Raw genomic sequence first — 14,516 nt, forward strand, 5'->3', positions numbered from 1 at the left:
AAAGCACGAGGCAGAGTCCTGGTCTCGACAAAACCCCTTTTATTAAACTAATGTGAATTCCTCTTATTCACATTCAGCAAGGCCTGGCAAATAGTCTTTCAAAGGAATATTTATGATTACAGAACTTATCTATCTTGGAAAGCTGCCATGTAAATATTTTCCAAATGAGGTGTTGTGCAAAGAAAGGCTGGGCACAGAATCTCTGAGATTCACAGATAGATCTCCACACTCCTGAAATGAATCTAATGACTGACCGAGCAAAAGCCCACTCCCCCTTCGCTACTCTTTTATTTCCTATGGAAACCTTCCACCTGTGACTTTACTCCCAAATCTACCCTGATTTCTGAGTTATTATTTTCTTCTGGCAGCTCTGTGCATGCACACACTGGGAATAGGCGCTAGCTGTTCCTCTGCCTCACCGCTGTCTATCTGTGTAGGCACCTGATCACTGCCAAATGGCCTCAGCCCCGTCTCTGCTTCTGATGCAGAGCCCTTGTCCAAGCCTTTCCCAGCCTCCAGGACTGGCCCATGCTTCTCCCCAACCTCTTCACTGTCCAACTCTGCTGCTAGCTCTGCTGGCCACTGGAGGTCCATAACAAACAGCCCCAGTGTCTCATGTTTTCCCTTGGGAAAATTAATTGCCCACTCCTGCTCTTGAAAATGGGCAAACTCAGCATCCTTTAATCAGGGTTCACTTGATGCTGCAAGCTTGGTCTCCTCCACTGCTCTGTGTGCAAGTCACCCATGGAGAGTCTCCAGGTCCTGTGGACTTACTCATAAGGAACTGCTTTCCAGATAATGTGCTGGCAATTTGTTTGTCCAGCCAAACTTCACAGATCCAGGCTCAATGCCTAGCCACCAATCTCAATCTCACCACCATCCCCACAATTGCCCCACCCAGAAGTTCCCCTTTCCAAAGTTTTCTTTTGGTTTACAGCCCTGCAAAGGTCATAAAGGATTGCTCATAAAGTTATTGCTCTCATGGTCTTCACAACTGTGAAAAGTTGCTAAATATGGTAGTTGCTAAATGAGGACTACCTGATATCCTTATTCAGACTCATGCAACTGCTTCAAAAGCTGCTCCCAGGGATCTCCACATTTGTTTTCACTTTTATGTCTGAGAGAGACCTTTTTCAAAAGATTTGCACAACCCTGCCACAAGCATTAATGTGGTCATCTAAAGGGGTGAAAACAATTGCTTGCCTGGTGTTCTGAAAGCAGGACAAGGCAGTGCACCTGATACTTGAGTCAACCGCTTGACTTTGGTTCTAGCGTCAGTCCCACAACATCTTCTAAGAACAGAACACATAAGATCTGGCTCTAACTTGGAAAATTATGATGAACAAAATGAGATCACAGAGTACCTTTGACTGCAGCTGTGCTAGAAACAATTAGAGCAGTAACAGTAACACCCGCTTATTTGTGCATTTCTGTTCTCCATCTCGTTTTTTATTACCCACTCCTTTGTTGACAGAAAGGTTAAGGTTCCTTTTCAAACTTAATTAGAGAGAGTTCCATAGAAAATAATGAGTGCTAAAGTAAGGGCTACTTCTTGGCAAAAGCAGCGTGTGTGCCAGCTGCCCCTGCATTAGTAATACAAAGTGACAACAATTAATAATCATTAATATTAAAATAATGCAAATTAGCTTCATTTGATACTGTAAGGCAAAGATGAACAAACACTTTTCTCTGGTATGCATGCCCACAGGAACCGCTAGAGCATCTTAAATCTAATGTATGAATGCCGAACTGGGTGCTAAGATGAGAATTTGGAATGAAAGTTAGAAAAAACTTTTGTGAAGCACATTTGAATTGAACATTTTATAGTATCACTAGTCATGCCAAAAACTTCACTTGAGATCAGTGAAAGTGAAGCAATGTGGTGGTAAGCAAAGAAAGAGAAGAAATGGAAGATTGTTTAAGAAGGCAAGACCTAAATGGACCAGAGAAACATGAGGCTTTCCTACTTTTTTCCCTTTATCCTATCTTTTCCCGACTAAATTCCACGACTTGTTTCCTGAAAAACTACTTGAATTTTCTAGAATTCAAATATAGGCATGCAGCTAAATCCAGGAGATACAGCATCTCCCACAGCATTCCTTCCAGCTCTTGAAAGCGTCTATTGGGCATTTTCAGTATGTGGGGCAAAAAGGAAACTTCTGTGTTCCTTTCCATCTTACTTTATGATTTATAAATGAGGAAACAGCAGTATTATTTCTGCATAGCAAGAAGATAAAAATACAAAATGGTTGTCAGTCTTCTTATTCTGTAGGCAGAGAGCCATCAGAAGTTGTGGATGGGAAATGTCGTAGATCTTGTTTATTGCCCATGCTCTTTGGGGCCGTTGGGAATCGCATTCCAAACTATCTGAAGGGGTACCAGATTATCTATCATTTTTCTCTGCAAATAATTTTTCCCAAATAGTAAACGTGGTGCATAATGCATTCAAGACTGCGTTGTCAATTCTTCTTACTTTAATGTACCTGTACTGTATATGTTTCTAACCTTTCCTTTAAAAATAATTGGGAATCTAATAGATACTGTCACCTTGTAAAAAAAATCATAGGACATTTTTTGTCAATTCTTTTTTTTTTATTGTTCAGACGTAATTGGAAGACATCCACTACCAATGTTTACAAAGGAGAATGTTGAAGAGATTTTTGCGTAGGAGAGTGAGCGTGGCTTTGTATTACCTCTCTCTTAAGTGATGATTTGCTTGGGGGGATTGGAGGCACACCTGAGAAAACTGCAAAAATGTCAAGGGATTAGATAAAATCATGATAGATTTGCTTTATGAAGATATTTCTTACTCCTGGGATCTCACTTTTCACAACCACGCACACACACACACAAAACCCTCTGTTGTTTGAAAAGGATTTTTTCACCAAGCATCACTCCTTTTTCAGGAGCAATTTTAGTCTGTGGTTGCCGAGCATTCTACCTTGTTTGCTATTCTATCGATAAATTACACAGATTTTCTTTCTCTCGTTCCCTTTGCATAAACGGTGCAGCTGGGATACTTCTCCACTGCTCCATTATGCATGCGCTCCAGAAGTGCTGCCTATGGCACATGTGTTGCACAGATGTCTGGGCTCTCAAGACACAAGGGGGCATGTACCTCAGCAACTCTAAGAACACAGGGAATAGGGAAGCCATCTTTCTTCCTTTCATTCCTAGGGAACAGCAGAAAACAGAGCAGTATCAAATTAAACAAAATGTAACATGCAGAGGAAAGAATGCTGGATCTCACGGTTCAGACACTGACTGTCAAATAGATAATGCTGGAAATGTTTCTGTCGCAGAAAGGCATTTCTGTAAATAATATTAATTGTATCACCTCTTCAAAGCCATGTCAGCAAAGCACTCTGCTGGTGGGGAGAAGAAACAGGGGGAGAAAAGGCCCTAAAATAAATTTATCTTTCTTTTTTTTTCTTTACTAGAGAATATGTAACAGTTGGCAGCGTAATACACTTTTTATTTTCATGAGTTATAGATGTGCATGGCCATCCCTGAAAAACCTGAAATAAAAACTGTATCACATTGCCAAGTCTATATATTATATTTATACCATACCAGAGGAGGCGTCTGCAAAGCAACTATGGACATAAACTTTTATTTTATCTATACTTCCTCATGTTATTAGTATAGGGTGAAAAATAATAGGATTTACTGAAGGCTATTTCTCTTGGTAGTATTATTGATATGATGTAATGCAATTGGAGATCAATAAATTATATATTGATCTTTCCATTGCATTGAACATTTGCGATGATTCCAAAGGGGAAGTTGCTTGTCAAATAAATTAGAAAAAGAGTTGAGTGAGTCCCATAAACAACCCTTTTCATGTACTGTTATGTACATAATAGATTATGTATAATTTATATGGACAAATAAAAGAAATTGTTACCTCTCATTTTTCACTGTGTGCAAATGTATGTTTTCCAAAATTATTAAAGTTTCCATTTTTAACAAATGTGCATATTTAGGCAGGGCATTCCCACAAGAGGAAAGCCTTACTGAATGTAGCAAGATTTAAAAGGTAAAGATGGAATTGGGTTGAACTTGACTCCTGCTGAGTACATGAATACAGCCATGAAATTTTCTTGGCATCAGTATGGAAGTGGTTTGCCCGTTTTCTTTTTCCAGAATGTTTTTCACCCTCTCAGCCATAGTTAGAGCTCTACTAGCCCTAAACATTTCCCATCCAACTACCAACTTTCAAGTCCAAACAAGAGCAGCCAGGTGCTGCCACCCACCTCCAGATGAATATGCACTGGAGTGTAGCATGATAAATTAAGCCATGTTTGTGGTTAACAATCTTCTGCTTTCAGGATGCTTGTTCAGACAGCATCAGCCCTTTCTCCTTTGTGATTAGAATTGCTCTGCTTTACTTCCTATATCTCAGCTTTCTTTTATTAATTTCTTTCTTTCTTTGTGTCCTGCCTTCATTGTCTTTACAAATAACTCAAGGTGATGAATGCTTTGTGGTGTAATCCCAAAACAGTTCCAATTGTCCTTCCAAGCATATTTATATTAGGAATGTTAACTTGAAAATCATACACACTTCCTAGTATCCTTACTGCTTAATTGTAAACAAATATGATTCTGTGAAGATTTGGACTACAGTGGTGAGGTGTAGGGAAAGTTAAATTTCTCACTACTTTTGTTTGCTCAGATTTGCTCATCCCAAACCTTGGATAGTGCTAAAAACTTAATAATCTAGATACCATCAAGATGAACTCAAAAATTCCACTTATTAACTCTTGATTTATTGCTATCTCTGGAAAAAGTAAGAGAACGCTAATCAATAAACTACTCATAACAATCTATTGCTAGCAACCCTATGCATTAAAAATCCCTGTGTAGAGGATTTAAGCATACATTGACTACAAGGAGAAAATAATGTAGGAGGCATTATACACTGATTGCGTATCAAAGTTTTTGCACATTATAAACCAAGAGTGTAGGTAATAAAAATTCACAGCAGATTCCTTTTTCCAAGATTCCCAGTATAAAGATATTTATGAGAGTTTGCCACAGATCAGCTGCTGCACCTTGAGACATTTGATAGTTAATCTATCTACGAAATGTCAGCCTTAAACCAGGAATTTTTTTCCTGATGCAGACCTAGAAAAAAACGAGAGAGAAGGAGAGTGTTGGGTTTTTCTATCCAGAACTAGAATTATACTATTTGACCACCCCATGTCTATCCTAAAGTACAAGATGTGGACTAGTATGAAGCATTCCATATGGGGAAGATTTATCAAGAAATTCACTTTTTGATCAATGAAGTGAGATATCTAGTTTGTGTATCAGAATTGCTTTTCCTTCATTTGTCTTAATTTTCCTGTTATCAATAAAAATGATACAATATGGATACATATGTAATCCCACATAAAATCTATAATTAGTCTAACTAAACTGATTATGTAATACCTCCTTGTATAAGCTCATGAATTTGCAGGTGCTCTTAACTAATTCTAAGGGTGTATATTAGGCAGAAATCAACTTTGATCTCCTCCTTAATTTTGGATAGCCCTTCCTTCCTTCCTTCCTTCCTTCCTTCCTTCCTTCCTTCCTTCCTTCCTTCCTTTTATAAGTGACTAACAGTAGTAATGTAAGATAATAGCTAATAAACCTAATTAAAATGTTTTGATGTTCCTTTAGTCTTTACTTATTAACTGATACAGAATATTAGCACAACATTCATTGGAATTATTAGCAGTTATTTATTGAAAATTATTTCAAAATAGCTAATGAAGCCCTGTGGTATAGAGGAAGGAAGGAAGCAAGCAAGCAAGCATTAGAATTATCCATAGGATGAAAGTTATAATAGGCATAGATCTGAATATCTTTTCATTTCCTTCAGCAATTCAACAACTTAGTCAGAATATCAACATTTTAAAAAAGTATCAACTTCCTAAATCTGACTATAATAACCAATTTTGTCCGAAACAAAATGATTGCAATCATAATCTGTTGAATAGAACATTTATTTAACAATTCTAAGTCAGATTCTATTAATAATGTCAAATCAGCTGGATGATGTTTGGGGTTGGCTTTTATTATAACTACAGAAGAATACACTTTTTTCTTTGATTATGATATTAAAACATCATATTATTTCAACTGACAGAGGAAGAACAAATGGCTATTTTTTATTATTATTCTTATTCTTACACTGGTGCCAAAATTAGTTTTTTAAAATTATCTTAAAGTTGCTTTCAATTCAGTCTGGGTGTGCCTTTATAGCTAGAATATTACCCCATACTCTGGGCTCTTTATTACATCACACTAATCTAATTTAAATGCATTTTTACTGTACTTGGTTTAATGAATGTGGAATGTGTCACTATGAAATTGCACCATTAATTTGATAAATAGGACTTGAAGGTATAATTTTTTCCAGCATTGCAGACTAATGAAGCTAAAATACATATATAATAAGAAGTGTAAATAATAAATTATTCTGAGGAGCAAAAAAAATTAATTAGATCTTACCACAAATTGCATCTCAATGTCAGTGGATTTGGGGGATTTTTTTTAAAGACTACTGACTTTCAAACTAGTTGAAATGCAACTGCAATCTGTGAAAAAGTTTTGTGCATGATTGTTACCATAATGACACATCTTCAAGAATGTGCTTAAAAAGCTACCCCTTAAATTAAATCCTAGATCATTTAGTTGGGAATTACATCTGGTTAGAATCCTCATTGATTTCTTTGGAATTTATTCCTAAATAAATGTGTTTAGAATTTAACTTTGAATCCAAGTTCATAAAACTACGCAGAAGCAATCAAATTATATCCAGCTTACTTCTCCTTGCACATTACCATCCATCTCTTGCCAAGTGTCCCATAGATCAACCTATGCACACTGAACCGTATTATGTCATAAGGAGCACAGTTATAAACTGAGGAAAATGCCATTAGGAAGAAAAAGGGGTTAATTTATCTTGACAAATTAAGAGATTATGAAATGAAGATGAAGATATTGTTAAACATGCCATCCTGTTGTCCTCTACAATAGCTGCATACAATTGGGAACAAGGGCTTGGAGAAAAGTAGTATAGAGCCTTGACATGTGAGCCTTTTGTAGCAAATCCACAGTATAAATGGAGTCTGAAATCAGATACCTTTTTATAAGGTATCATAGTATATATCTTTGTTTCTGCCTCAAGCTCTATGTTTTGACTATAGCATATGATTTCACTTGGTTAATCAATCAGTTTGGTTGATTGTAATCCTTGAGCACATGGAGAAATAAATTATACCATTTCGAAAGAAATGAAATGTAAATCACAAAAGGAAGTTGGAAAGGATAGAAGCAGTTAGTGTAGTATGGGTGCAATATTATCCATAGAAAGTACAGTCTTAGCTAGGAAACATTTCCTCCTCAATTGATTCCTGCAAGTGATCTGGTCAATCTGGGGGTCAACTAAAGGTTATCGTCTCTGTATTTTTTTAAAGCAGACCTTCATACTCCCAACCTTTTTGACAACAATTAAGAACATGAGTGAATTAATTGCATAGTATAATGCTTAGAATAATTCTTTTTTTCAGCAACTGGTCCAATAATTAAAATTGAATCTGCCTCGTAGTTTCTTTCCAGTGTATAATTTCATGTGATGTCTTTTAGAATTTTGCAAGTGATGCTTTTATTCTGAAATACCCAGGATTGTTTATTGTTTACAGTATTATAAATTAGTTCTAAAAATGCAGTCTCACATTGATGGCCCTACCAGATCTATTCTCTTAATTTTAATTTAAGGTGGTTCTCTCCCTTCAGGAAGTATTCTCCATCAATGTATTTTCAGAAGTAGGGACAAAAGGTAATTATGGAGTATGGATATTTCCTTGATTGGTCTTCTGTTCATTCAATTCATTAAGTACTTGTCTTGTTATATTATAATTTGCTGTTGAATTTGGTAAATGACAAAATGACAGTACAATTTTGCATTTTAAATGCAGGGCTGAGAATGGAAAAAAGTACTTATACACAGCTTCCTAGGAAGAGGAAAATAAAGCCTTATGTTTAAATTCTTTGCAGAAGCAAGCACACCCCTAAATGAGATTTATGCTAGTGCATTACACACTGCAACTTTTGCTAGTGCGTGAAATGGGGAAGCAAAGTTAGTAAATGCAAGCTAATACATTTTGTCATTTAACTGCAAAAGTCTCAGCAGTGAAAGCTGGTAATTAAAGCAAGAGGGGGGGAAAAAGAGAGACAAGCATGTGCACTTGTATAATTCAGCATATTGTGTCTAAAATCAATTACATTGGTCTACCTGGTTTCCCTCCATGCCCTACAAACATTTCTTTGTTCCTGGAGCAATTCAGAAATGACAGCCCACCCAGAATAAAAATACTCAGGAACCGAACTTAACATGCAGAGTTTTACCTACCATTTCATCTGTCTGCAGCTGGGCATTTATGAATATTCGGCCAGCTAAACTATTCTTTGACCATTCAGTTATTAGTGGAAGGACCATGGGAACAAAAATGTCATCTTTTTAAAAATATATATACTTTTATTTTCTTTTTCAAACCCACAATTTAAGATTTCGATTTTCTATTGCTTGACTTGCAGCCAAAACTCTGACGTGGCATCAGTTTGGTTGCCAGATAATGCATTAAGGCTTACCAAGAGGTAAACATAATAATCTTCATTAAATCTTTTCAATGAACCGACCTCCTGCTTCTTCAGGTGGAGAAAGCCTTTGAGAAGGAACAGTCGTAGATCTGTTTGGTGCCTTTTTCTTCTTTGCAGGAACCCAGTGAGGGAGAGATGACTGACAGCTTTTTTAAAAAAATGAGGGGGGGGAGTTAGGTAAACATAAAGGGGGGCTGTCAGAGTTCCTTTCCTAATAGCAAAGTTTTTTCAGCAATAAATCACAATTCAGTCAATGCCATTAGTTTTGAGGCATTATATCCCTCATTAAAGTGCATAAACAATTATATTTACTGAAGGTAATGTACTGTGTAGTGTATTATAACGATGCTCATTAACATATGTAATCATCATTTGAATGGGCTTTACTACAATGTAAACTGATAATGGCATGATTACCCACTGGGTTATTAACTTTTCAGTCCTATGATAATAAAAGGTGAAGCAAGAAATGGAAAGCACATACACATTGGCCTCCGTGTGTGATTTATGGACCTCTCCACTGAGCTATGAACACAGGTACCCATCATTTGGGGACTGGTTTTTTTTATTGCACATTGAACTTGACAGAATAATAAAGGTAATGGAGTAGCTTTGGGTGAACATTGGGAGAAAAAGAGTCCTATTTGTAAGGAAGGCACCACAGCAAACTGAAAGCCCCAGAAGGAAAACTTCTCTGTCTGCCTGTCTCTGCCTTGCTGGCTAGCTGTAGTTAGATATCTGTATAATTGCTGTCAGCCCTGAATTAGGAACATCGCCGATTCTTCCTCTTTCTTCCCAAGAAATCAGGCAACAAATGGAGAAAATAAAAGAACTAGACCAATATCTACCCCTTTGTCAGTAGGACATGTCCAACCGTATATATTAACCTTCTGAAAATCAACTGTAATGTGATCTGGAGAGCTGACAAAGGCACAATATGATTTGTTTATGACCTGAGTTTTGAGGGCAAACAAATTTGATTCCTGTCACTTTAAGATTTGATTCAAAGAAATATGTGTCCATAGGTTTAACGCAGAGGTGGTATTCAGCCAATTCTGACAGGTTCTGGAGAATCGGTAGCGGAAACTTTGAGTAGTTTGGAGAACTGGAAACTAGGCTGGCCCACCCTCGCTGCCTTCCAGCCTCCCAGCTGATCTTCTTTTGTTGCCCTGAACAGGAGAACGCACTTGGAAAGCAGGTTAGTGGGGTGGGGAAGGAATGGGAATTTTGCAATATCCTTGCCCCAGGAATGGGGAGGGAATGGGGATTATACAGTATTTTTTCCCTGCCATGCCTACAAAGCCACACCCACAAAGTCACATCATGCCCACAAAGCCACGCCCACAGAACCGGTAGTAAAAAAATTTGAATCCCACCACTGGTTTAACGGAAACATCAAATTGTCTGCGGCTGCTTCATTTTTCCTGCAAATAGCAGGTCTAGTAGACTATGTTATGTTTTGGCTGCATATCTTCAAAAATCTTTTGAAAGATTTTTTTTCCTGTACTTATTTTCAGATAACAGAGGCAGAAGATTGACCAATGATGCCTCTTCAGAGACAATGTAGTCATGTGGTCTCTGACCTTTATGTATGTGGGTCCCAGAAGAGTTGAGATAGATGATTGGCAAGTTTGGCCTTCCTGGGAAGAATCCGTCAACACTTAACTCTCTTTTAAGGAAGAGATGATGAGAGGACCACAAGATAGTCTTTTATGGTTCAATAGAATATGAGTTTTCTTTATTTCCTTGCTTCATTTGCTTGCATGCCATCCATTCCCACAAGCTTTGGTCAGCTAACCATATAAACATATTAAAATATGCCAGATACATATATATCTAAATAAATCAAAGAAACAAATACCAACAAATACAAATGCCATATAGCCTGAAATCCAACCTTCAAATTATAGAACATTTCCTATACAAAACGGCATAGTGAGATCTTCAAAAGTTTCCTGAAGGCCAGGAGATATGAGGTTATTCTAAAATTTTACTGAGAGAAAGTTCCAAGGTAGGGACAGCTTATAGAGAATGAAATGGCCCTTTCTGGGGAATCATTCCCCTTCACTAGTTTGGGTGAGATCCAGGCTGGACAGAGTACATAAATGAAGTTTGGCCTTTTCTGGACAGGAATCAAACAAATGATCATGGACAACTTCTGGATGTCTTTGATCATTGGGTTTGTGAACATTGGAAAGGCCCTCTTTGTTAGCTGCCATCATCACTGGTAGAATTCAGCTGGTTTAGGTTAAGGCTAGTATAGCAGAAAGAGGTACAATGCACAAAGATCAGTAGGCACAAAGAAAGTTGTTGATATAGAAAAAGTGGCATTTGAAAATCCACGCCCTCCTAGTCATAAAAACAGAAAAATTCAAGCTAGGAAGTATTAGCTTAACCCCTATTTGTTCAATACTGAGACCCTTAAACCTTCCCCAGTTTCAAAGAATGTAATATTATTTGGTCTAAGAAAACATATTCAGAGACATTGAGTTTTGCTTCCAATTGTATTCATAGGATCACTATGGAAGAATAACACCCCATTAGTACAAGAGAGAGCAAAGCTAAGGCCCATTAATTTTAAAGAATGTAAGAGCTAAGAAAGTGAATGAAGCTCAAAGTAATATTAAGTTACTAGCACAGAAGAGACTGATAGGCATAGAGTTTAATAAGTGATAAAACTAATTAGCTGGTTACCCATGTCAAATTTAGAAAACACATCACAGTATTCAGCAGTATTCTCAATACATGCAGTGATGTATATTGCTAATAAAATTTCCAGAATCACAGAAAGGCACTGAATTTGTGCCACTTGCTTGCTATTTACTGCTTTGGCATTGGCTCTAGCTCTAATGGGTGAGTTTACTGATTTTGTATCAGATTTAAAGTGATGCATTGCACATACTCAAGACATTTTAGAGATTACTGAGTTCAATAGGACAGAGTATTAGTTAAATTTGTTGTCCTAGATATCCAAGGAAGTTCCTATTATATTTTCCCCCCAAGATGGCGGCGCGCTTAGACGCTGCGGCTTTGAGCTCTTGGTGCCACAGTAAAGTTAGGCAAAAACTAGTCTATACCTGCAGGGAGTTATTAAAGATTGTATCTTCTAGTTGACTAGATATTATCAGCGACTTCCAGCAGTCTCATAATATACCGGTGACATAGTAAGACTGCCAGGCGCTCCATGAATCATTGTTGGGCCTAGGAGGCGGCGAAGAGAGCAAAATCAGAAGCGGGAATGCAGAGCTGGTTTGCTAGTTCAGTTATGGAAGCAGTCTCACAGACTAGCATTACCAAGCATTTTTCTAACCAACTCTACATCCTTTGTCCACAATACCGATGACCTAGAGCAGTGGTTCCCAAAGCAGTACCGCCCTCTGAAGGCGGTGGGATGGCTTAGGGGGGTGCTAAGAGGCAAGGGGGGGCAGGGGGTGCTAAGAGCAAGGGGTCGGCAGAGAGGTGCTGGAAGTGGCCGCCTCTAGCGAGCCATTTAGAACCAGTTTGCTCACTTACCCCTGCCCACCCAGAAGCTGCTCGATTGCTTGCTTCCCCTGCCCGTCTGCACTATGCTAGCCCTGCCCACCGCTCACTGATTGGCTGGCTCACCAATCGCCCTGCCTGCGTCTAAGAGCCCTATCTAAACCCAGTTACCTTTTTTTCTGCTTGGCTTTCTATAGATAGGGCTCTTAGAGGTGGGTGGGGCAATTGGTGAGCCAGCCAATCAGTGAGTGGTGGGCAGGGCTAGCATAGTGCGGATGGGTGGGGTGAGTGAGCGATCAAAGGGAGGCCCCTTCGCCTCCCTTCATTCCCACTTTGTCTTGATGAGGTCGCTGCAGCTGCCGGGCAGAGGTAGTCAGAGCGGCGGGACAGCCCGGGCGGGCAGGTGAGTGAGCGAGCTGCCTGATCCTCCATCGCTGACCAGCTTGCCCGCCTGGGCCACTCTGGCTACCTCCATCCATCCGTGCCTGGCAGCTGCAGCGACCACATCAAGACAAAGTGGGAGCGAAGGGAGGCGAAGGGGCCTCGGTGCCCTGCCTGATCCTCCTTCGCTCGCTTGCTATTTTGCCTGCATGGGGCGCCTCAACAGAAACCCTTTGCTGGCGGCCAGACCTCCCCTCCCCGGGGCGACAGGTGGTGGTTTGCGCAGTGTGGCCAGCACCTAGGAGGTAAGCTCCCGTGACCGTCCCCACCCCCGTGCCTGTGCTTGCAGGCAGCCATGCAGCCCTGCGCTATAAGCAAGCCAGGGATCCTTGCAAGGCTGCTGAATCCTAAGGGAGATGTGAATGGGACCAAAATTTGAAAACCAGGTGAAATTCTTTCTGGAGACCAGAAGCAAAAACACACACACACACACACACACACACACACACAGCAAAAGTGTCTGGTTTTGAATATAATCCTCCCTAGTGCTTGGGGAAAAAATAGAGGAACATTTGGATATACATTTTGAATTAACTTGGGGGGGAAATGCTAAAATCACTTTTAGCTGTGTTCTGCATTAAGGATTCATGCAGTAGCATTTCTTGTTGAATTAGCAGAGTAATATTTACAACAGCCAGCTAAGACAGTTTTATCTGTTTTATAATGTGCGTGGGTAGAGGACTTGGGCATAAGTGCAATGTTTGCCTGTGATTATATAATAAATTCACAACTTATACATTTGAATTAGATGTTTTTCAATTCATGTTTAACCTATACTTGATATACTTGTATTCAATACATAAGGTGTTAATTACATCAATGGAAGAGATAGGAAACTGCATTAGTGGTAGATATGTCAATGTGTTGATTTGTACTAAAAATGTTTAGCTTAAAGAAGTTATAAGGAATCACAAATATGAGTGTGGAAAATGTAATGTAATTGTGGATGACCCTTTGCATGAGTTGTATTGGGAATAATAATAATAATAATAATAATAATAATAATAATAATAATAATAATAATAATAATAATAATAATAATAATAATAATAATAATAATAATAATGATAATAATGATAATAATAATAATAATAATAATAATAATAATAATAATAATAATAATAATAATAATAATAATAATGAAAATGATTTCCCAAAGAGGTAAAAGGCTACATTTTGCTAGAGTTATTCTTTGCTTCCAAACTGTTGAGGAAGGGGATTGGACTCCATTGTCTATATTTCCCTTTCCATCCCCGTGGTTCTTTAGTGAAAATTATAACCCAAGAACATATAGATCTGTTAAAATGTTCCCATTCTCACTTTCCATATTGGGAATCCCTAGGTACCATGCAATAATCTCATCAAATAATTCAAGCAAATGTTGGTGACTTGAGCTGAAGTCAAAGTTTAAGAAATCGTACCAAGAGTTTTGGTTACAGAAATAAATTTCTGATCGCTATCCTGCACCATGGGTAGTGGTTAAGAAGCTCCTTGTTGCATTTCCAACATCATATTTGGTGGAACGCGGCTTCAGTGTGGTCATCCAACTTCTCTCCAAGCAAAGAAATCGACTCCAGATTACTGAACGTGGTGATTTAAGACTCCTACTAAGTGACTTGAAATCAGACATTGGGAAACTGGTATCACTTCATCAAGCCCATCCATCACATTAAAAATGTACTGAACAGTGAAGTAGTTACTAAATTTTACTAAGTTTTACTATGTTACTAGTTACTAAGGTTCTTGATAAATGACTATCAGACTTTAAAAACCTGGTATCACTGGATCACGTTCAACAATTTTGTTGAATTAACATTAACTACAAAGGTTTTTAAATTGGATTTTGAATAAATGTGCAATTAATTGTTACAGTTTTGAATTTTACTGTTACTATCTTCCTTCCATTGTGCAAACCGCCCAGTCACATGACTCCCCCAGCCACG

Source organism: Natrix helvetica (genome assembly GCF_964273705.1).
Source record: "Natrix helvetica genome assembly, chromosome: 4".
NCBI classification, from domain to species: Eukaryota; Metazoa; Chordata; class Lepidosauria; order Squamata; family Natricidae; genus Natrix; species Natrix helvetica.